The 26250-nt window shown below is 46.0% G+C and overlaps 1 protein-coding gene across 2 annotated transcripts in view; it reads right to left on the bottom strand.

The window, feature by feature from the left end:
- The window catches only part of LOC135241602 (FERM domain-containing protein 5), a 94727-nt gene that overhangs the window by 59584 nt on the left and 8893 nt on the right, over positions 1-26250 (bottom strand). The window lies entirely within an intron of this gene.

The raw sequence follows: 26250 nt of genomic DNA, 5'->3' as shown, positions 1-26250 counted from the left end.
GTCACATCATGTTTCTCACTTCAGTAAACTCAGAATGCATTTCTTTCCCTTTACAGTGATCCTAAGAGCTTTTGAGTGAAGAGTCACCTTCACTGAGCAACGGACTCAAAACATAGAGAAAGCCTGGCAGCTCTGCTTTCAGTGGCCGCAACTTTAAACCGGTAACAGCTCTAAGCTGCCTTTTCAACATTACCACCCTTAGTATCAGCTGCCGGTAACTGATTTTTTTTTTTTTTTGGGGGGGGGGACTTATTTACTGTTTTTTTTTTACTTTTTCATTTTCCTGTTCCAACCCCTATGGAATTCTAAAACAGAAATACAAAAAGCAATAAGAACACTGTATTCTGCTACCCCCCCCCCCCCAACACACACACACTCACAGCCCCACCCACCCACCTGCCTGCAAAATGCTAAATGCCTCCCTTAACAGTCAAAATACAAAATGGATAAAAGAATGATTGTTGTTTGTAATAGCCAATGAAAGGATAATTATCATATAAAAGGCGATTTCTTCTCAAAAAAGTCATTGGGCTAACAGTCAGGCTCTTTTGATTCTATTCGGCCATTACTGCCAATAACGGTTATAAATTATTATTATTATTATTATTATTATTATTATTATAATAAATAGTAACTAGCATTGACCTCTCCATGAGAGGTTACAGATTTTTCAGAGCAGGGATGGAGAAGGTGGGGTGGTGTGGTTAGAGGTGTGGTAAAACGGTTAGAGAGCAGCTGTGATATTTCCCCCCTTCTTTTACAAACCTCAGTGAAAAGCGTTCTATAAATAGCACAGAGGGGAAGGCCTGGGAGTCTTTCTCATTCCTGTCACAGAGTCCGCTGACTTACTGAGAGTGAGAGCAGACCCAGACAGCCCCCGCATTGCGGGAAACGCACCGCCCCGTCAGTCTGGCTCTCCGCAGGGCAGGGGGCCTCTGCAGGAGGAACGAGGGCCAGGGCGACCCTGCCGAGCCGCCGGCCCTCCGTCCCGCACCCCCAATTTGGCCCCTAGCAAACCGGAGAGTGGGGTCCGGGTTAATTTCATCTGGATGTTGAGACAATGGTAGGACAGACACACGCCCCCCAGAAGCTGTCATGGCCAATGTCAGGGCGTGGCCTCGACCAGCTGTTTCTCCTCTGTGCCAAAACGACCCCTGTCAGCATCGCTGGCTCTATGCCAGTGCCTTCTGTCAACCCAGAAAGGCACAGCCACAGCAGCAGGCCACCAAAGGACACGGTCAAAGGACACGGCCATCGAAAGCATCGGCAAGCTAGCGCATCAATGGTCCAGAGCATCAAAGGTCTAGAGAAACAATTTCAACAATCTACAGTTTACACAAAGTCTACTCATGTAACAGTATAGAGCGTTAAAACATCTCCAGCCAACAGAACCTCTAAAGACAACAAAGTTTCACTCCTACTGTACAGCTTTGCCAGTCTACAGCACTTCAAATGTCTACAGCTTGATATTCCGTAGCGCTTCAAAAATCAACACAGCTTTGACGATCTTCCCGGTCCCAGTGCCGCCTGGGGGTGACTTCTGGTGTTTAGCTCCCACAAGTTCTCAGGTCTTTCACACATTTACAGATGCTTTTCAGTCACCGCCCGCGCCAATTTTATGCGTGCGGCGCGACCGCGGAGGAGCGCGATAAAAGTGCCGGCGTAGCTCATTAGCTTCACGCTACGTTTTTAGGCAGGGACAGCGCCGCTCTCGCGACAGCACCTCAGAGGCTTAAAACGTCAAAAGGGTTCTGTCAATGCTTTCACAAATTCTATGCTCATTAGGAACGGCGGTAATGTGAAAGAACAGACAGCAAGGGATGCAAATTTAAGGAGTACGTGATTCAGGATAAACTATAATTAAATATATTCTTAGAAATACAGAATGAGCAGAAATCCCGGGGTGGGGTGGGGGGGGGAGACAAAAAAGCGGGCAATATTCATTCTGAACTGGCGCAGGTGGCGGAGAGACGGGATGTTTTTTTCCTCTGCTAATCCATGGCTTCTTATGAGCGTCTGGTGCCCACAAATGTCAGCACAACAGAAAAAAGCAACAGTGGCTTTTGGGTGAGTAGAAAGAGAAATAGTATTGAAAGAGAGGAGAGTCCTTACTCGCCACCGCAATGCTCTCAGTACAATGAAACCAGTATTGATCACCTGAGTAATTGTTTTTTAATTCCACTCCCACTGTGTTCTCTAGAGTGGTGTCGGGGGACCGTGGCGAGATGAGGTGCAGGCGCAGATCTAATCCCAACTCGCATGCCAGGACCGCGATTCCCATCAGCCACCGGGGCGTCAGCAGGCCAATTACACTGCGCCGGAGCCGTCTCCCGAGGCGGGGGGGACGGATTGCTCCCATAAGCGTTTTCGAGGCAAACTGCATCGAGAGCAAATCAATTACGCAGGCCGGCAACTGAGAAGGGAGGATTCAGACACGGCGTCGCCGTGTAAGGCTAGCACCCTATAGCGCACTTCCTGGTCAGGGGGAGGGGGGGGTCATGTCGATAGGCTCGTCTGCCTTATACGTGCAATGTCATCACTTCTGCGTGCGGATGAGGAGACATGATCAAACGCCAGGGTCACACTCTCCACCCCGTCACCTTGAAACGACAGAGAGGAATTACAGTCGAGGGAGGCTCGTAAGCAATGACCATTAACAGCGCTGCTGAAACCTGTCTGCAATGACCAGCAGGAAATGGAATGGAATGCAGGACCCAAAAATCAATGGAAAACAGGACCCAAAGATTTTTTGGCTCGTCGATTCACCGACAAGCTTAAATCAGTGTTGACCACAAACTGGAGGTTCGTCTGGCATTCCACTCCTACTGTGCAGTATTTTTTTCATCAGTGCAATTTCCCCTAAAGGTCTGACAGTGAGCACGTCTTACCAAACAGCAGCTGTCACTCAGAGCCTGGAGATGAAAAGTGTTTAAACTCAACAGTCCAGTGAACACTGAAATTACATATGGCTCTCCTGCACACACACACACATGTACAGACATACAAAGATATAGACATTAAATCACTCACATTACTCACACACACACACACACACACACACACACACACACACACACACGTTGAGCCTGACAGCAGAATAAGTAAACACTCAGCTGGCACTGAAATGAATCGCTGCACAGTCGTCACGTCGGGCGGACAGAAGGCAGCATTTGGACGGGAGGTCCAAACGGCGCCCTGTGGAACTCCCAGGCGCAGCTGGAGCCGGTACAAAGCGCAGGCTGCAGAACGGCGCTAAGAACGCGTTCCTCAGCCAAGCATGCTTCCCAGAAGCCCCTCTAAATGGCAGCTGCCTGTAAACAAGCAAGCAAGGTCACACGCACTGTCGCAGGAAGGAGGAGTAAATCCCGGCGTGGGTATTTTAGCTGGTGCTCCATGTGGCTGGCCCGGGTCTAACGGTGGTGGTTCAGCTCACATGCAGCTCAGGTGCTCGGCACTATGAAGGCCGGCTCACTGAGGTCCGTGAGTCGGTCTGTCACAGGGAGACTGTCAGAGCTCACCAGGTGTTATTATTTATTGTCAACTTCAGCTAGCAAGATCTTACAAAACTCGTACAGTACCCGTCCAACCTGTGCTCACTCTTTCTTAATTTGTTATGACAAACACATTCATGTTCTCAATGGATATATTGCACATATTATTGAGAAACAATATCACAAAATACAATGCAATGCTGTGAGGTGCCATTTTGAGTGTTCTTGGACTGTCACCCAAATTCCAATGTAGGCCGGTGAAGCCACAAATGCCAGAGGTTATAAATGGAAGCGTAAACGGTGGTTGGAATAGCAGGCTATGGATAATACCAGGGGAAGGGGTCAAAAGGGCAGGACAAGACTGGACACTGACAGAAATAAACCATTCTGCAACACATCGACAGTGCCACAGCACCTCCACATGGCATCCTAGGGCCAGGTCACCTCAACACAGAAGCTTGGAAGAGACCTAGCCATGGACTGTACCATGTAGATTATAAGCATGCAATTCTTATAATCGGATAATACAATGAATGTAGAAAGGGGGGAAGAAGTTGAATGAGCACAAATGTGGTGCCGAATGTGAAAGAGGTGATTAGATACATATAGACAGGGGGCGGCCGTGCTGACACTGCAGGCCTTATTTTACTGTAGATTCAGCCAAAAAACTAAAGGAAAAAGAAAAGAGAGCGCAGAATTGAGTGGAGAAGGACGGGAGATGTCTGCCGCCGCGGTCTCTCTCCCTAGTTGCCGGGTGATCCAGGGTAGTGAAGGGGGGACCAGGCCTGGTCCGCAGCCCAGCGACCGGGCCTCTGAGGCTCCTCCCCCCGGGTCTCTCGCTGCACGTTAATGGCTGCCGATCAAGCGGGCGCTGACAGGTAGACTCAGCCCAGGCAGGGGGCAAGGTCACCCTCCGCCCACCGGAGTGCTGGCAGCCACGGGCCCTTCGGCTTCGCGGCGAGCCCAGAGCGTGGGCGTAAGCGGAGAGGGAGTAAAGGCGTGACCACCCCCCCGGGGGCGGAGAGCCAGGGGCTTGAGTGGCACGGGGGAAGGGGAGAGAGGGCGTGGCCAGCCCTGGCAAATGACAAATAGGGCACAGTCGACCCTGAGGTAACGATAATGGACTCTACTTTCAGAAACTCAAAGCATTTTATAGTGAATGGGGGAGGGGCAAACTCACCTCAGACACCAGCAATGTGGAGCAGCAAACTGGGTGATGCAAACAAGCCCTTTTGCATCAGCCGTGGCGGAGAGGGATTTTTTTACTGCACCACGCAGGAAAGGGTCGGGATACTGGGTAGGAAGGGTGTAGCTACCCCAGAGGAAAGGATATCTCCAAGAGAGCAGCCAAGTGGGAGCCGCCTCTGCGATTTCTTCCTCTAACCTTCAAGCTTGGTCCGCTCATAAAAACCCCCCAAATTAATCCTGCCAAATGAGGCTTTTGCTTCCATTTAACTTGCCCATTATATCCCCCATTCACAAATGCACTTCTAATCAAGTTTAATCCTCTCTCTGGAGCAGATGTAAGCAACATTAGAGAGCCCGTGAAATTTTATGAATCATTCCCTGGTGCCTGCAACTGACAAGTCATCACTCCACAATAATGACTGCATTCCCCAGCACTGACCTTTGCCCTGCGTCATATTCCTGTCACGTCCACATACCGCCCAATTTCTTTATCATGTCTCTGAGCCATATACACTATCACTGAGTCATATACACTGTCACTGAGTCATATACACTATCACTGAGTCATATACACTGTCACTGAGTCATATACACTATCACTGAGTCATATACATTGTCACTGAGTCATATACACTATCACTGAGTCATATACACTGCCACTGAGTCATATACACTATCACTGAGTCATATACACTGTCACTGAGTCATATACACTATCACTGAGTCATATACACTATCACATATGTCATGCACACACACACACACACAGGAATAAATACTGTCACTGAGTCATATACACACAGTTATGTCACAGCCAGTAACGGATTACCAACGCATCCTATTGATCCAACTCCAAACACATACCCCAGAGCAACACACACACCCAGAAAATACGCAAAGCTACACCCCTGGTGACAATCCAGCTAAGTTAAAGACGCCTGTGCTTTCATGAACATGCCATGCAGTTTTGCACACACAATGGCAGTGAAATTGCCCTGATTCAGTTGAGCCCTCAACCAGACGGGATGAATGCCAGCGTCTGTCGAGAAAGCGAGGGGGGCTGTCAAAGCCCAGGGATTTTTGCGATGATGGATTGCTTTTTCGCTGGAACAGATATTACCGATCTGACAAGCAATTTCATTTTGACTAGAATGCGGTGAGCTTCTGAACCGCTTCACGTTCGCGACCATATTCCATTTCCCTTCCCTTTAATGCGCCTAATTGACTGAGCGCTGCTCCCTAGCCCTTTCTCCAAGCGAGAGAGCCCTCTCTCTATCTGAGACAGATTGACTTCCGCAGGATAACTTCATTGAACACTCACAAGCCACCACTGTTCTCAGGATCAGCCACACCATATTCTTCCTGCCTAACGCTGCTGATCCTCCTACCAGGACAGATTTTCCAATGAGCATGCTCCCTAACTGTCCAACTCTCTCCTTAAAAACGTGCCCCCCTCCCCCCCCAGGATCACAGCGGTGTCCAGAGCTCCATACTGTCCCGTTGAACCTGGAGTTGTTTTACAGGAGTCAACAGGAAAGGAATCCAAGCATGTGCAAAGATGGAGAGGGCCACGTTACCATGGAGGTCTTTCTCCAGGACGGTAATTACGAGCGAGACTGATAAAATCGCCAGGCCTGGGATGCCACCTCTGTTTCACTGTTTACTGGTTCTTGGGCCCGTGGACTCAGAGAGCCACAGACAAAAACAAAGACATTAGGAGCAACAGCGGAAGCCGCTTTATCTCTGAGAAATGGCCGCACGGAGAGCAATTAAGCTCCTGAAAGAGTGGGCTTTGCTCTGAAGCCTTGTACGTCTCACACGTCCAGCATGGAGGACGTGAATCGGGAATCAGCTTCATCCTTCTGCCGGCTGAGAGGACTAATCGAAGGCCGGAGTACCTCCAATTACTGCAAAACACAGTGAGCCCACAGCCCAGTGCTCAAGATGCAGATGAATAGTTTTTCTTTTAAAGTTATAAGCCCATCACTACTTAACCCCTGAGTGGGTTCATTTGCAATAATTCTGTTTTTTGGTGAAATTTTCGATCAGTCATCACACGATATACCGTTTGACAGTGTTAAAACTCGGTAATCTCCCTAAACTCCATAAATCTTACAATGCCAATGTTTTAGCGATAATTGTTCCTTATTTTGTAACATGTGGGGTAGAAAAATAAGCTTGGGGTTCCTCACCTTCTATGTATTTTTGAAATCCACAGACCAATGAATCACTGCGAACAAAATCCACAGTAATTTCTCATCCAAAAAATGTGCTAACTTGGAGAAGCATCGATAGAATGTCCATTGTTTACTTAGCAATCTCATGAAGAATTATCATTGCTGTATCATTATTTTGCTGTTATAAACACACCAAAAGGATTGTAGGGTATAGGGTATAGAGAATAGGGTGTTATTCCAGCGTCCTGGTCTAATTCCCACAAAGCTGCCTCTAGATCTTGGCCCCGCTGGCTAAAACACTCCCTTACATTCCCCACTGACTTTGACTGAACTGTCTTTAATGCACACGGGAAATGAGCTCTCAGATGACTCACCTGGTTATTTCAAGAAAAGAAAAAGCTTGTCTTCAAAGATTCAAAGTACAGGATCATTTGAGCCAGGTTCCCAGCTGTAATAAGCAATCACACTGCGTAGGTCTCAGTGACCCAGTCTTTTCGATGACTGCTGGGCCCACAGGGGCCGTATCCAGCTAGAACACTGGCACGGAGCACAGTGACGTGCCCAATGATCAGGAATTCATTTCTCACTGTGACAGGACTGACTGGGTCCTGTCCCACACTGTAACGAATAACTGGCCCCATAACATCACCGAGGGATGGGAGGTTTCAATCACTCCGTATCAGTGGCTGGCTTACTACTTGTATTAGGCTCATTTTGTTTATATAGCACTGTGCATTAAAATGGGCGTAAAGTGTATGCGATGTAAATAGTAGTTATAATATGATCATGCATTTTAGATTTTGGTAAGAATCTTTGTATGTCGCGTTGGTCTTTTGAATCCTGATGTTATCTTACTATGGTTGATGGAACATCAAGGACCACGATGGAAATAAGTCCAGGACTTTTTCATGTTATCCATGACAATTTCTTCACATGCAAGTCTTTTGATACATGTGTTATAATTTTGTCAAATAAACTAAACTAAACTAAACTAAGCAGGGTATCCTCACCTCACTGGACAAAAGTGACCCCTCTGGTCGAGAGGGCGACTCTAGTCTACCTTAAACAACTGGACAAGAAGTGCAGTCTTCCATGCATTAGCTGTGCAGGCCAGTTGGTGGAGTTTTAAGTATGAACATTTAAAGGAAGCTTCACATGCTTTGGAGGCAACAGGTATGTGCTCTCCTAAATTGATGGAGGATACTGCAAAATTTGGCACTGTACCACAAATGAAAATCAGAGAGAACATCGAAAATGGGGATTGTTAAGAAAGCCTCAGGTTTCGTTGTAGTGTAGTGCTGATGTCACAATGCGTAAGGTCACAGTGGGCGGGGCTGGGGTAGCACTGCATCACAGCTGTAGCACGGAGGGTGCTTCTGGGAGTGTAAACATAATGCAAGTCCTTGTGACAGGTAAGTAGGCCTCTGCATGTCATGAAAGAGTCAAGGCGTCTCTGGCGCTCACTGACGAGAGCAGCTGGAGAGCGGTGACGAAACAAGCTGTTGCCATGGAGACTCAAGGGTTCCACAGCATCACAGAAAACTCAAGGACAGGAGAATGTCACCATGACTGCCTGCCATAGAGAGAGAGGGAGACAGAGGAAGAGAGAGAGAGGTAGACAGACAGACTGCTCTGACAAAAATACAAAAAACAATATACCACTGCCATCACCCAACTACACAATCCCTCTGACTCTTTCCTTCAATTTCCCTCAAGTCTCAGCAAAAAGACTTTCTCTCTGAATTTATGTTGCTTTCTATATCCAAATGCTTTAGATTATGATGTATACAAGGTTTACTTTTGAGTCCTTATCTTATGTTTTGTTCTCATACTTCCTCTAATAATTTAAAGATCACGTAATATTATTCAATTATGACCCTACATTGCCAATTGACAACTTGATTAAGGTTATTTATTTGCACATCTGTAGATAATTGCAGATGAATTGCTTAGCAAGAAACCTAAGTGGGAATTCGTTCACCACCTAGGAGCTCTGTTTATCACCAAATTAGTTATGCTCTATGATATTACATATGTCTAAGACCCCTTGCAAATGACCCCTTCCATGAGAATACTAATACATTGTAAATGGGGGGGGGGGGGAACAGCCCTTTTATAAATGCAAATTGACCAGGATTACAGGAAATTCTGATTGATGAGAAGAACAAACCACCATTTTCATCAAGTCCCCAAGAATGTTGGGCATATGTTACAGTATGCAACTTGTATGTGTATTTGTATCACAGGAATGTATCACAGTGGGGGGTCAAGATTGCTTCTCTGACTCTTGAGTATATATGTTCAGGGACAGGAGCCTGATACGAGTCCCCAAGTAATAAAAACAAATCAGAACAAAACATTCAGTAGAAATCTCCCACAACTGTAGCCCTTACCAGCAACAGCCACACAGCTGTAGCTTTAAATTAAACAGATTATTCACTGAAGCCCGATAAGACCAGCCTGAGCACCAAAGTGGTATCCACCATTAATTGTGTCAACAGAGATGAAGGTGCAGGAAAGAAATTTAAACAGAAGTGTGTAGAGATGGTTAACATTCGAAATATGGAAATTCAGTTGTCAGTCAGTCATGGGCAATTCTTTTCTTTCTTTGAGAGGGAATAGAATTTTTTTTAACTGTTGCCTGAACTAAATTCAAGCTATCACATCTGATTTATGTCTGATTGACTGATGTAGGACCAAAGTGGGACTGAAGGATGCTGTCACTCAAAACACAACACTAGAACACAATGTAAAGAGCCTGATTTTTTGTAATATGCTCAGCCATTCCCAAAGGTAAATAATATATAGTCATTAAGGTTTCTTGGCATGGAGCTGAGAGCTCTCTGTAGCCTCACATACAGAGTTACAGGCACAGCTTATCCTATTCATCTGTTACTTTAACAGCCTATCCTGTTCACCTGTCACTTTAACAGCCAATCCTAGTCACGTGTTAGTTTAATGGACACTTGCACAAAACCATATTTTTTTCTGAATGGAAAAACAAAAGGAAATATACACCTGCACTGTCATTGACAGCAACAGTGATTTAAAAAAGAAATTTTGTTAACGAAGATGCACAAAACAAAACCGTTACGACCCTGGGGGAATAGTCTGACAATACCTGACCAACGCCCACAACCACAGCGGTGACACTGACACTGTGAAGGTTTCTCTCTGTCCTCCAATGCTGTGGACCAGTGGACCCGTGACTGACCAGGTTAATATCAACCAGATTTAAAAAGAGACAGTAATGAGACCGGGAACGGCAGCCTTGACTGCCCTGACATGGTCAGTGTCTTCCTCGAGATCAGCGGCGACAGCAAATGATATCAGCTTTCGTCCGATGAGCGGAGTGAGAGCGGATCGCGTTCCACGTCCCCCATACTCTCCCATCCCAAGTAGGACAGGCTCACTTAAAACAGTATGGCTATCGGAGGGCCAACCACATGCAGGCCATATTCATAGAGTGCTCCATGGGAGACAGCCTGATTGAAGCCTTCTTGAATTTGTACATATCCTCCACCTCTCCCCCACGCAGAGAGACAGATGAAGGCAGTGTTCATTCTTGGTGACAAGATGAGCAACATAAATTAAATTAGAAAATAATTGCTAATGGCAACTAATGAGCAAAAAGACATCTGTTTGCTTCTGCAAAATAACATCAAAGTCAGGTCATGCGGGCCTGCAAACCATCCGCACATTGAGCTTTTGAGGATTTTTGCTTAATCACCACAGAACCCTGTCCCTCCCAATAAACTCCTTTATGAAGTCTAATTAAAGTGAGAAATCCAGCTAATGATCACATTAACACCGCAACAATGAATGGCATTCACAGTGAAGTCCCTGGACCTTCAAAATCCCTGCATAGCATCACAGACTCAATTTAGCAGAAGGTCCTCTCCGTAGTCTTAACATTTCTTTCTGTGCAGTTGCGGACTCATTAGGAGTGCATCTGAAAGATCAGGACTGAAGACCGAACATGAACAGCCCTCGCGGTAACACAGACGGCACCTGGAACCACACGACACCACCCAGAACCTCACAGAACAAGGAAGCACAGGGCATGTAAGCACTGTTGGAGCTGAACGAGAGCATTTCTATACGTTTCACCTACCGGGGACAACATATACACCTAGAAACCAACATTTCACCTTTTGCCTTTCTCCTGACTCTCGCGTCCTTACATGCTTCCCATTTTACTTGTCCTTACTCAGAGGGTGGTCAGATGACTCCTGTGTGAGGCCTAATTACAGCAAAACTAGAGCAGCTCTTAAATTTCACTTTCATACGGAGCATGCCATTGATCAGAAGCTCTATTAAATTGACTGTAATAATTGCCCCGTCCACAGCAGCTGGACTGAGAAAACCTTCATTGTGACAATATGGTCATGACCGCCTGCACTTTAGCCTGACTATGCAGTATGTAATTCAGACACCTTGCTAGAGACCAGATCTCATACTACCAAATTACAGATTTTGCCCCAGTGTTCTCCTCTCTGTAACCTCTGCAACCCCATCACTGTATGAACAGCACTTTCATTGTACTTTGCCTCTGATGTAACTCCGACAGCCTCTTCCAAACTCTCATTACCAGAAAGTGCTGATTACTGATTGCAATTTACTCATTATGCCTTACGGATCACTAGATACACCCCTACAAATGCAAAACACACACACACACACACACACACTCGCACACATACACACACAGCCAAGATACATACACATTTGTGTACGTATCAAAGATAAAACATCCGTGTTTGACTAGAGAACAGCTCACTTGCCAGATGGAATCATGGAAGTATGACTCACCATCAATCAGCCCCATTGGATTTATTTTGATTCCTAGGCATACATTTCATACAGCGGAACTGGGAATGTGTTGAGTGAAAAACAAAAAATCTGGTAGGAATTAATTAAGTGGGGGCACAATATTGCGGTCCATCCATCTATCTGTCTCCAAGATACAGAGAATAGAATATTCCAGCAAATCATACTGGAAAGTAGACTATAGAATACAGGACATGCTTTAACTGTTCATATTCTACATGCAGTCCATTTGCTTTTGATATAAGCATGTTCTTCAGCAATGATGTGCGCAATTCATAAAATTCATAAAATATATGTACAGTACAGCTCAACATATACAGACTAGAAAGAACCTAACAGAAGTCTGAACACATGAAACTTTCATTTAAATTTTCTTTCTGAGGTACTACTGCAAGAGCACATTGTATTTGAGAAAAAATCTGACATTACAATCAGACTATCGAATATCCCAAAATGCTCACGACTTGCCAAGGCACATTCATAATTCATAAAGTTTCGTCTAATTTATTATTTAAAGAAATTGGCCTGGGTCTGTTCTAGAAAAACTATGACACAATTGTGTGGGAAAGTTAGTAGGTGATTTTTCGTTCTGTCTGTTTCAGTTCTAGTTGGAAAGAAATTGACAATTTTTGTTCTCCCACACAGAACCGGGCTAAGGCTTCAGTGGCGAGTATATAGAGATCAATACACTTCCACTTGAGGCCAGTTGCTAAGGGAAGCCACTAAACACTCACGGTTTGTTGCCATTACTAAAGCAGCCTACCAATGCCTCCACAGGGCACCATCAGACAAGCTGATGCACAGGTATCTTTATCCTCTGGGTGAATATCTGCAAAACTTCAGGACAATTACGTTAATGACATCGTAACAAGGCTACCTCTATTTCACTCCACCATGGTATTTGCTTTGAAGTAACATGTCTAGCACCAGTGGAGCAGGTGTCATCGTAACAGGAGCACGAAACGTTAAGTGGGAAAGGGCCTTGGCATGTGTTTAATAACATCTCAACAACCGTCCCGTGGGGCTACAACAGATCTTCCCAGGCCCACTTCTCCGTAGCGCTGTGCAATTAATAATGGAGGAGAGTTAATGCTTCAATAAAGAGCGCGGTCAGGGGAAGGCCGTAAGAGACTGGGCAGAGAGGCCCGCTCACGCAGACCGACGCTGCGTTAAGGAGCCAGATGAAGACAGTGTCAGAATGAAATGCCAAAGCACTGCTAGCCTACCTGGCCTGTACTTGTCATCAAGCGGTCTCATGTTTTTTTTTTTTAATGCATTTAAATTTCTTGAGGAATAAATCTCCACTGAGTTAAAAAAAACAAAAAAACACATAATATTATAAGTCAATATTTAACGGTGCGAGTGTGGAGGTATGAATCAGCCCGCTGCCCGTGAGTCATCCTCCCGCCGTCCGCCGCTCTCCGTGCCGAGCGTGCTCCCTCAGGCACAGCACGACTCCTCCGCCTCTCCTTCAGCCTCGCGCTCTGCCCGGCAGAGCTGGGCGGTCTGGGAAAACTGACTCATGCACAGACTTTGGGATAACCATAAACACAAACGCACACACACGTATGTGTATCGTGCTTATATTCTACCTACCGGTAACGTTACGTGAAGCATAGCCATGGTGATCAACTGTGTTTTAGTGTTGATCAACTCAACACTATACCTGTTGAAAACTCGTGGAAAAGCAAAATGACTCAGACACGACTCTCTCCAGGCTGCCCTGGACTGTCATACAGCTCCCTCCTTCAGAATGGTGCAGTAGTGCACTTTCCACCCTTAGAAGATGTGGAAAATGCATCCAAATGATCATGACCATACGAGTGCTGTGTCCAAGCCACCTGTGGTTTCGGCATAAGGCTTGGACCCAATCTGCGGAATGCCAGCGGTGACCAGTAGTAAACCAGAGTGATGTGACATCACTCAGGGTGGGAGGATTTCAGTCAATAGGGTAGCTCCTGCCTCGCTGCTCAACAGCGACTCCTCTGGTCAACTGCAAAACCCAAGAGTTTAGTTCACGCAAATGGTTTGCCTGGAAGCCTCTGAGGAAGTTTAATCTGTTCGAGCATTCACTGGTCTTTCAGTTCCAATGTTTTTACTTATTTATGAGCTATTATGACTAATTGCATTTTTAAAGTTGAGACTACTCAGTTCATACAGTAAGATTGGCATTTAGGTTTTACAGTGTACCTGCAACATACCTGAACCAGCTAAGACAATGTTCCAGTAGAGCATCTGTGACAACAGCAGGCTGCACACATTTCAGCGAATGCACTGGCAAGCGTGCGCAGTCCCAAACTGTCAAAGGGAGTCACAGTGACAGGACGGACGGGCCTGCAGCTATGTCACAGCATTCCAAACTGCAGATTTTAAAAAGCCATTAAAAAATAACAGCTTGACAGCGATGGGACCATGTCCCACAGTGCTTGAGGGTACATTGGTTTTGCATGTCGCGCCTTTCAGCTTGCATACACCATACACAATGCATCCGGTTCCAGTTCCAAAATCTCCCCTTTCATGAGTCGGTCACGGGTATCAGCGGCTCGTGGGCGCAGCCGAGCGAGTGGATAATTGTTTGCCCAGCAGCGTGCGTTAGTAATCTGGGCGTTCTACAAACCCTAACCAGAACAAACTGGCAGCGAGCCGACACCCCAGAGCCCCCCCAGTCTCTTAAACACAAGCCTGCGTGCCGTGGAGCCGACGCCTGATACTCGTGTTGCTTTTCTGTCTCTGCCTCGTGTTACAGGACATTACATTACTCAGGTTACGTTACATTACATTACAGATGGTAATGCTGAAGAACATCATTCAATATATGCTTATATCAAAAGCAAACGTAGAGTCATTACATTACATTACAGATGGTAATGCTGAAGAACATCATTCAATATATGCTTATATCAAAAGCAAACGTAGAGTCATTACATTACATTACAGATGGTAATGCTGAAGAACATCATTCAATATATGCTTATATCAAAAGCAAACGTGGAGTCATTACATTACATCACAGGTTAACACTGCATTAGCTCCTCCAAAAGGCACGCTAAGCACCCACAGGGTCCCGCGGGTCATCAGGGAGATCCGATTGGCACTTGCTCTCGACTGTGGTAATGCTGTGTCCTGCATAGTATAAAACAGTCACTGGTGGGTAGGGCTGGGTACCAAAATCCGGTACCGCTATGGCACCGGTTTCCCGCATGGCCGGTACCAACGGGACCAAATCGCAACGCAGAGTTCTGTGCCATATGCCTTCACTACCCAACATTCCACTCTCAGTCAGTGACAGCAGGTGATTCATTCATTCTCACAGCTGCTTGTCCTGCCTTCACCATAGTGGACGTCCTCCCAACTGGCCTACACAAGGTATGAGTAACACAAAAACAAGGTTATATATACAGTATATATGTGTGTGTGTGTGTGAGTGTGTGTACAGTATGTTGTTTCACTGCAACCTTGGCGTGCTGCCACTGACGTTTCCGTCTGTCGAGAGTGTGGAAAAACAACTGCTCTCCCATCATCGTTAGGACAGCCAGTCTAGCACATCAAATTAGCAGGAGGAAAAGAGGAAGAGGAGGACACATTCAGCATGTTTGCTACTTAATTTGGCATTGTACCCCCCTCCTTTCTGTCCGACGCTGCCCATTTTTGTGCAGACTGTAATTTTTTCTGAAGTCCCTCTTCCATCATCCGAAAACCTCTGAGGACAGAACGTAGTCAGTTTTGGTCTTGGGGGGGAGGGGAATTGGAAAAAATCAGGAACGAGGTTGCTCTCATGGGACAGACCCTTGCGTAGGGGGGGTCACGAATCACCTCAGAGGCGTGTTGCCATAAACAGTGTGATAGTGACACCCCCGTACGTGTGACTCCAGTGCTGGAGGTTAAATCCCCGACCCCCCCTCCCCCCCCCCGCCCCAACCCCGACGTTCAGGACAGGTGCAGATGGCTCCCTCAGCCGTGAACCTGAGAGGGTTAGCTCAGTGGGCTAATGGTCTACACTGTCAGCAAATGTGTGTGGTTCTGCTGGCTTAGGGGAGTTTGATCGGATCAGAGCAGCAGCGTTGGCTGCTTCATACAGTCACAGCAAGAGTGCTGCAGGATTCCTGAGCAGGAGCTCTGCGCATATTGACTGTTCGCAGCGGTTCTGCTGCAAGCGTTCTGCTGAGATCACTCTGCAGCACCGGAGAGGAACAGGGGCTGCTCGGTCACGCTGTGACTCGGATTCGGCCGAAACCGTCACTGGTTCTAAAGCGGACCAGGAACTGACCGACAAAAGATAGTTCATCCATTCACCCAACAGTAAAATGTAAATATCTGAATGGAGATCTCACATTTAAAAATAAAAAGTGTAGCAATTTCTGAAGGAGCCACGGGAACAGTGCTTCGGTAGCTGTGCCATGAACCCCTGACCTTAGTGGGTGTACATGGCACCTGCTTGGCCCATCTAACCAATCACCTTTGGTGGTGTGTATTTGCTGTTATACATGGAGGGGGCCTTTGGGGTGGCTCACCCAGTCGAAGTACTGGATATATTCCTTATAGTACTTCCTATTCCTTATTTAATTGACTCTTTTTTGGTTCAGACATGTACAAATTTTATACACTCTTTTATTGTTATTTGCCTTTCTCGTTACTACATCATTTTATTGCATGTATTGTTTATGTTTTATTATGTTATCATAAAGCACTTTGAACATGTGGCCCGAAAAGCACTCCAAATAAAATACATTATTCTTATTATATTAGAACGGGAGGGATCTGGCTCAGATCAAATCTAGTCAATTAAATAAGACATTAAAATATTTTTCATTTAGTTATTATTGTGCAACCTACCTCAAAATGGTTTGAAAAAACAATCATTTTAAAGCATTAATTACAAAATTTTTACGCACAGCATTTCAAACCAACTACATAACCCACGCTGAAACGCAAACTCCTCAAAATACAGTTTTCCAGTCGGTGGGAAGCTCAGCATCAACAGCCCTCATTTTAAAAGAAATAAATAAAAACACTGTAAACACACAGCAGGGTCAGGAAGAGCTTACACACAGTTTGTTGCCATGACAACATTATTACACAACCCGAAAGGGGAAAAGATTAAGCCACTTTTTTTCTTTCTTTTTTTAACGGAGCGGCCGCTGTTGCCGCTGAAAGGAATGTGTCATGTTTTGCCAAGCGGTGACGTCCACTTATCTTCAGCTCCGATCCGTCCCCTGCTTTACAGTATCTGAGGAGCTAGGTAATGGCTAGAAAGCTGAAGGAAATAGTCCTGAGACTCACCAATGTGCCACGGCCATTGAGGTGAAGTAGCATTCCTCAATGTGACACCAATATTGGATGCACTGATTGAAGGCTTGCAAATGCACACTTAATCTCTCTGTCTTTCTCACTCATATTTTTCTCATCTCTCACGGCTGATTCAGTTGACCGCTATGACATGAGGACCATGAAACAGATTGTGTGAGCAGTCTGGCGTCAGAGAAGCTTGCCGCAAGCCCTGGTGCATGAGCAGGAATACACAACCATAACCCCCGGTACAGGGCACCATTTGTCAACGACAGGGGAAAATAAATTTAGCACAGTAAACAAACACATACACACGCACGTACACACATACACGCGCGCGCGCACACACACAAATGCGCACGCACACAGACACACGCACCTTTTCATCCAATTTCCAACCCTCTATATATGAAAACGGTTTATTCACAGATGGAAAATCACAAAACAGAGGAGGCAAAATGAGCCGGAATGAATTAAACATGAGCGAACATTTCTTTCCTCTTCTGCAAGAAAACAAAACAGACTGAGCTGTAAAGGCGAGTTTAATAGATGTGTGTGGAGGGATCGTTCCTGCAGCTCTACCGGCGTCTCTCTATAATTCCGTTTCCATGCCAATATTTAGGCGATTCAATTGCAAGCTGAAGCGCACCGGCAAACAACAAACTCTTTGTTATTCCTTTCAACATGAAACGATCGCAGCACCCTGCAGTCGGCGTTAAAAAGATCTTAACTCGTTCCCAGTTACGTCAGCACAATCACAACTTGTATTCTCCACTCCACTCGCGCTGAAAGCCGATGGGTTTCCTCAGCACCCTCGCGCGGACAGATGTTCCCGCTGCGCGTTACTTCAGCAGCTCAGTGGGCCACGCACAAACGCATGGAAGAAGTTCGGTCTGGTTTTGTTTGCGTGCTGGTCAGTGCCCAGCTTTCATTTTGTCAACTTTCAAAGTGAAGAAATTGATGAAAACAGTAGTAAAAAGTAGAATATCACTCGCTGAATGTGTTTTATGATACTTTTCTGCAGCTGCGTTAGAATTTATTTCATTAATAGTCGGCAGGAGAGTACCGCCTTTAAACCTTAAGAGGTCTTTAGAACGAGTATGCGTGTGCTTTTATTACATAAATTGACAGCGTGAGATGGGAGTACCAACTCTTTCTTATGTCTGAGTCACTGGCTGTTCTGATGTACACTGCCTTTAAATTAACATCCAGTCCTCAAGTTTATTGGCACTCCCAATTCCATGTCGGGATTATCAGAAATGCCACCGTCTAGTTTTGTGGTGAATTAGTCCTCAGAACAATTCATTCAGAACGATTCAAATTTCACACTGCAGTGACAGACCTTTTTCCCTTCAGTGACAGTAACAGGCTCTTAATGCAGTGTCCTTCACATAAATAGTCAGGACAACCATACACCTCCAATCCAGATGCTAGAGGACAAAACAGCCAGCAAGGGGGGTCACAGCCAATACGAACAGCACTTCTTCAGACTTACAAATACAACTGTGTTCATTATGACCACAGTCTTCAATGAGCTCCATTTCTTGTGTAGTTACAGTACTTGCTTAGAGCAGAAACATAAAGTCTCACACGAATAAACTGTTGTTAAATCAGTGGTCTGGGGCACACCAAAATAAAGTTCTGACACCTGCCCAGGGAGGAGGGTGGCACTGCATCACCATGACTAAGCAGAAAGGCAGGCCAAACACCTGAACAGGTGGGGTGGGGGTGAAGTCAGCACAGGTACCAAAACTGCAATATGACAAAGATGAAGAGAGACCGAAAGAGGAGAGTGATCCTGAGAAGAAGTGAAGAGGAAATATTGTTATCTATCTGGCAGGCACAAACGCCCACGGAGATTTCCAAGGCTACTGTCGCAAGATGCATTAAATACAAATCACAGGAGCAGAGGAAACAACTTCATTTTTCAGAACATCACTGTTCACTGCAAAATGGTGTCCTGTGTGTTCAATCAGTCACATTATCAAGTACCCTTCACTCTGACAGAGAATATGTCATCCCCTTTGTGCTCATGGAAACCCTTTTAGAGTTGAGTGAACACATAACATTTTACTGTGTACCAACACTGACCAATAATGAAGCATATTTCCTCACAGTAGGGGACCCCAACCCTGACCCTGGAGAGCGAAGGCCTCAATTTTTACTCAGCCCTGAACCAATGAACAGTTGATGATTACACAGGTCTATTACCTCACCTGATTCTTAAATCTCAATTGGCTACTGATTTTAAGGTGGAGCCAGTTTTGTAACAGTTCTAATCTTAATTCACATGCTATGCTGTTCCACAGATGCCTTAAAACATCTTCAGTGTTTGTGGGGACACTATGTTTTTAAATTCATACACCGTGAAGATAAAATGTGCTGGACCTGCAGCAAAGCGGTGCTGATGGATGTTCTGAGTACTGAGCCTGTGGTAAAGGGTTGTGATGTGGCGAAATAGTGCAGGGTAGAGAGAAAGTAACCATAAGAGTGAGAGAAAGAAAGAATGAGAGGGGGAAAGAGACCAACTGTGTGACAGAAACAGAGACCAGGGAAAGAAAGTGTGAGAGAAAGAAGAGAGACTGTAGAACCCAGCAAGACTGAGTGAAAATGAGCGTGAGAGAAGCAAAGTGAAAAATGAAGAGAGTAAGGGAGAGACAGTGAGACAGGAAGAGACAAACAGGGAAAGAAAGGATAAGAGCTGGAAAACGCGCGGCACGAACCACAACGTCGGCCAATCGGCAGGCACGTCCAGGGACGTCACCGCCTCCCGTAGCGCAGTGCGGCTCGGCTTAACCGCCACCCCCCGCCGGTCAGGCCGTAAACTCCCCGGTGCTACCCCCCCCCAATCCCCCCCCACGCCGCTCGGTGAACCGAGCGATCGCCTTAACGTCAAAGCAGACAGCAAACCGCTGTGGCCAATCAGGAGGAGCCAGGGCGAGCCGGTGACTGCCTGGGGGTCTGTGTGCAGTCATTATCTGTACCTGCCAGCGCTAAACACATGCTCAGCATACATCAGATAACTCAGATGAAACTCTGAGTTCACAGGTGCGGCAACACCTTTCAAAAGACAACAGCCTAAGGCTACAGAGGGTTTCCTGTTAAAATAAATAATTAATGAATAAGAAAATGCATGCAAAATAAATGATTAAATGCATTAAAATACCAACTGCAAAATAAACTGCTTTATGCATATATTTCCACATTTCTGTTCTTTATTTAGACAGGGTAAAATCTGCATATTAGGCAGGTTGTAACACTGCAAAGCATCAGAGTTAATATTAGAGAACAAACCCACATATACAATTGTTGTGAGATCTTCAGGTTTGTTTATTCCCATTAGCATTTGAATGCTTGTTTGTTAACAACTGAAGAAGATTCGCAACTGCACTGTTCTTCCACACCGTGAATAATGGGGGAGAGCCTCAACAGTACAGCATAAAGTAATACATCCTCCATTCATCTTCCCTGACTGAAGGTGCCAGTGAATGCAGATCTAGCCGTAGAGAGAGAAGCTTCTTTCGTGAAATAGAACAGTGCTCCAGCTGTTCTCATTCAGGCAAGAAGTTTCTTCCCAGAACGAACAGAAGAAGAAGACTATTAGCATATTCCATCGTGAGGTTCACTGCATTTTCGAATATGAACTCGGATGAAATCCACTTCCCTAGATGACGGTTTGGAGGAAGGAGTCCACTAAATGTGCTATTGTTTGAGAAACGTGGTGCAGTGGTGTGAGCGCAGCAGCAGTGTCACACACAGGGATTACCCGCGTCCTCCTGTTCGCGGGTCTCTACTCTCCCATGAACTCTGAGGAAAGGACTGTATTCGTCGCGCGCGGTAGTGAGCTGTCTCATTAAGCAGCCGCTGTGATCTCCCTGAAGTGAGGGAGAGGCACTAAAGCTTCTACCCAAGGAGGTTGGTTCCACCACAGGGACTCCGCCCCCAAACCACCTGGGGGGGTGTGGCCTGAGTCTAAAGAGACACACGTGTAGAGAGAGAGAGCACAAAGAGGGCGCATGGAGAGGGCTCATTAAACCCTGAGGGGGCAAGGCAGTCTGTGCAAAAGCTGGCAAGACTGCAGGTGTGGAGCAGCACAGGCTTGAGAGCACAGGTGTGGGACAGCACAGGCGTGAGAGTACAGGTGTGGCACAGCACAGGCGTGAGAGCACAGGTGTGGCACAGCACAGGCGTGAGAGCACAGGTGCTTGTTCCTTTCTGAAATGCGCTCCACGCAGGCCCCCGTCTACAGGAGCGCCGGTGGTCCCGCTTCCTGGCTGCGTTTGATCATTAGTCTGCACAGCCAGAGGGCTGGAGACTGCAGGCTGGAACAAAGACCGGATTCTCTGGGGCTGTGGAGCCCACAAGTGTGATGGGGGGGAGGGGGGTTTGGGCCGGCCTCAGGCCCAGCCTTCAAACGTGGATGAGCCAGCATCCGTGTACCCTACTCCCTGTGTCCCAGCCCCATTCACACACATAAACACTCACAAAACCATGCAGGCACTAACACACGCACATGCATGCTCATATAGCCACACAAGCAGAAGCACACTCATATAAATGCACACACAAACACACACACACACACACACACACACAATGGGGCATCACCTGTGCAGACAGCAGAAACTGATGGTTTCGGTGCTTGAACGGGTCATAAAAGAATAAACAGCCCATGTATTGTGCTGAGAGTGCTGCAGTATCTGTGTTGTAAACAGCATGAGCACTGCAGGTGTGAGGCGTAACTTGAATCTGCTCTGTGTCGGTCCGACTAATCCAGCTGCAGCCTGCGATAATCTGCAGGCTATCAATGACGCATGTACACCCATAAACGCACACACACACACACACACACACACACACTCACAAACACACACACTCACGCACGCACACAAACATGCACACACGCACACACACATGCATGAAATGCTTCAATGGGAAAGGGACATCTGTCTAACACCCCTCTCCCCGCTCACTGCCAAACCACCCCCCACCCCGCTAACACCCCCCGCCCCAACTCCCATCCCACTGGGGCAAGCTTGTACTTTCACTATTCACTCACATGGAATAATGCTTAAGGGCCTCATTCAATCGGATGACTAATTAAAAGCAACTGCTGTTTAACTCTTATGCCATTAAGTTAGAAAAGGTCATTAAACAATACTTCTGCAAACTGAAGGGTGTTTAACTAAAGACACAGACACGTGTGCACAAATACACACATACACACACAGACACACACATTAAGGTTCGCCTTTGTCACACAGCTAAACAACAGCGGGCAATGTGTCTCTCAGCCTGGTCTGCTGACCCGTCCAGCTGCAGACCCCTGCAAGTAGACACACGCGCACACGTACACACACACACACACAGACACACAGACACGCACACACACACACACACACCACACACACAACACACGACACGCACACACACACACACACACACGCACACAGACACACCACACACACAGAGCACCACACACACACACGCACACGAACACACACACACACACACACACGTGCACACAGACACACCCACATGTGCACACACATGCACACAGGCACACACGCACACACACGCACACAGACACACACACGCACACACACACACGCACGCACACACACACACACACACACACACACACACGCACACACACACACACTTACATTGGGGCTTAAAGCAATGGTGCTAACGGCATTTCCCCTGAGCTGCATTTCCCACTGTGGGGTCAGCTCCGAGGCATGCTCCTGTAATGAATCCCAAAGAAGCTACAAAGCCGACCCACAATGCCCTGCAGGGGAAATAAAACTGCCCAAACAGACTCCAGACCAGGAGACAGAAAGCACCGTGTTCAAAGATGATGTAAATTACACGTTTAGCGGAGGAAAAATATTGGTTTTGTTCCAGAAAAATGCTTCTCGGAAAAAGGCCATCGATAAAGCAATTTAATGTGTGCGTGCAGGTGCAGTAATGTATGTACGACTCTGTGCCTGAAAAAGCACATCAGAAGAAAATGGCATCATACCAAACTTTAATGAGGATAGAACATTCAGCATGTCTTGGCTCGTCATTCCTGCAATACAGAGGGAATCCATCCAATCAGGTCTAATCATGAGTGATCCAAAGGTTTCTGACTTGTACGAATGCTGGTAAGCTGTCTAATTAATTAATGATAGCATTCTGTGAAACACTTTCCTACCTCACCGTGAATTTTTCTCTCAACTCATTTACACCTGTACATCTTTGGTCGTGTTGACAGAACCTAGCTTGATACAGCTCTTGCTATCTACTTCATTCATCCCTCTTAGGATTTTCAATACGTCAATCAGCCTTCCCTAAGGCTGCTTTTACTGAGGTCTAAAGATACCAAAACTTGATATTCTCTCTTCATATGTGAGAATTTGCAGGAACCAGTTTTGTTGCCCTTCATTGCACCTTTTTGTGGGGTCTATGTCCATCTTTCTCTGGTGGTGACAAAAATCATTCAAAATGTGGTCTCACAAAGGGACTGCATGGTGTTTGTACTACCTATTCTTCCACCTGAGTAATTTTTTCAGCCTCTGTAAGGCAAGTCTGTGTAATGCCAAATGTCATATCATTCATCTTTCAAACAGGCACACAAACTCAAAAAGCATAACAATACATCGTTCATTGAACTTGCAATGATTTCCTCCAGCCAGCCAGTGCTGCGACCCCTTTAGGCCCTGCTGCATAGCACCTGGAATGCTGTGCCTCTGGCAGGCTGTGGACATTAGCGCGGCAAAAGAGCGCCAAGCTGATCTCTCATTAAATATTCAGGCCCGGCACACATTCGAACATTAGCATTCTGTGCAGCGACTGGACGACCGCTCGTTCTGTGAAAACGCATGACAGCGGAGAGCATCGTCACTGTAAACGGAAAAACACCTCTCAGACTGACTTCCTGTGAGACACTGTCAAATGATGGCGAGCACTGATCAATCTTTGTGTCCTGTAGGTCCTCTGAGGTGCGTCACCTGGTCTCAGATCAGTGTAATGCCAGCCTGATTACAGCGATGCTGGAGAAAGTTTGAGTCACTCAATGTGAAACTGGCTCTTCTTCAGAAGCTTTGGTTATTGCTGTACCTCACCAGTTTTTGGCAAATATATGAACTGGGCTGATGATACTATGACAGGCCATTATGAACACAGTGCTCAGCAGCAGGGCTGCAGCTATGAATTATCAGGCCTGAGCCAAAATACTAAATATTGGGAGGGCCCCCAAATATATTTAATAACAAATTAAAAATAGTTACACCCCATATCCTGGGCGCCCCACAGGCCTGGGCCCGGGAAAAAGAGTCCAAGTTTACACATTACCAGGAAATCCAGATATAACTGTTCTCCACACAGTACAGGCCACAGGAAACAGCCAACCCACTGTTCACTACTGCACTAGCGAAGGGACAGAGCTTGGAAGCTGCATACTCACACACTGAGAAATGGACACTGTGTGTATGTGTGTGTGTGTGTGTGTACACGTATGTGTCTGTGTGTGTTTGTGAGAGAGGGCGTGCATGTGGAAGAACCTGAGGATGTGTATGTGTGCATATGTATGTGTGTGGGTGTGCATGTGTGCATATGTATTTGTGTGGTTGTGTGGGTGTGTATTGTGCATGTATATGTGTGTGGGTGCGTGTGTATGTGTGCATGTGTATGCTTGTGGGTGTGTATGTGTGCATGTGCACGCTTGTGGGTGTGTATGTGTGCACTTGTGTATATTTGCATATATATGTGTTTGGGTGTGTATGTGTACATACGAATGCAAGCAGGTGAGAATTCTCCACCGCTGAGCTTCTCACACTGCAGGATTCTGCAGACTGGTTCCTGCACTGCGGCCCGATTCTGGAAACAGTCCCAAACCCAGCACTTTCTCACAGCACATCAAGGAAATACATCAGGCACAATCTGTGACAGCAAATGTACTATATTAAAGGTCTATTCTGCGATTTAGACTCTGCAGTGTACGGTGGAATCCATTACAGTGTGTGGGCCATGCACTGTCAGACGACATTAAATTTCAGAAAACTTTAAGAGATACAACTTTTAATACAGAATGATTTATGTGCGGGAACCAAAGCAAACAAGCTCTCATCAAAGCTCTGACAGGAGTCATCTCAGAAAGAATCAGAGCTGCAGTGCAATTCATTTTTCAACAGAATTTATTTTATCCGGAAATGCTAACCGGACCGTCTCTAAGCGCGGCTTTTGCTTTTTCTCTCTGTCAGTTCCACAGTATACTCCCCGAGAGTCTATGAAGGGCACACCCAAGCATTCATTAAACCTACATAATTCCAAATTATGGTGCTACATAAAGCACCGAAACGCTTGACCAGATGTGAAAAAATCACAATGGTCTCGCAGTGAAATTCGTGCATGTGTGGACATGTACTACAGGCTATTGGCTGAGCATAAGAATATAACTTTACACTGATGAAGGCACAATGCTGAAATTGACTTTTTTTATGCCATTTAGCTTCCACTTAACTGAAAAATGTTGTGTGCAGATGTATTAATAAAGTCTCTACACTGCCCAAACATATATAGATTTTTCTGAATTCAAAATGATGCTGAAATATGTGCATTTCTCCAATCTTAAAATCAAAATGCATCGCAGTGCATCTCACTGAATTCATAAACCACTGTTCTAGAGCAGGGATGGACCCCATGGTCTGGTACCAAATCCAGACCACCCCATTCTGGAGGCTTCTGAGGGCTTAAAGCACATCCCACTTCGGACCTACAAGCCAACACTGCAGGATAAATATATAAATATATCCCCCATTAATCTACTTAAAGGTCTGGTGAACCCCAGCCTAAGGATTTTTATGGATTATAGCTTCTTCCCCAATTCCCCTGGCATTGCAGCAATTAAGATGAAGAGGGTCTTCTCTCTTCTGACCCCATATGGAAGTATAACAATAATTTCATACAAGATCCTTTATAACTCCTCCGCCACAGTCACCATTTCATGTACCAGTGGCATAGCGTCCATTACTGAATGTCAATGGCTGCCCACAGCTAAATGAAAACAACTATGTTTTTAACTTTGGTTTTCTCTGGTTCTGAGGGTGAGCACCTCTGAGCCTAACCCAGCAGACCAAGATGAGATGTACAAGATGAGATGCTCATGCAAAAGTATTGTGTCTAACTATAGATCTCCCCAAGATTCCTGCATGAATAACACACACACACACACACGCACGCACACACGCACATGCATACACACACAAACACAAACACACATGCACACACACACA

Source organism: Anguilla rostrata, chromosome 16 (genome assembly GCF_018555375.3).
Source record: "Anguilla rostrata isolate EN2019 chromosome 16, ASM1855537v3, whole genome shotgun sequence".
In the NCBI taxonomy this organism is placed as follows: domain Eukaryota; kingdom Metazoa; phylum Chordata; class Actinopteri; order Anguilliformes; family Anguillidae; genus Anguilla; species Anguilla rostrata.
The sequence above is the reverse complement of the archived record's forward strand: the minus strand, read 5'-3'. Positions and strand labels throughout refer to the sequence as shown.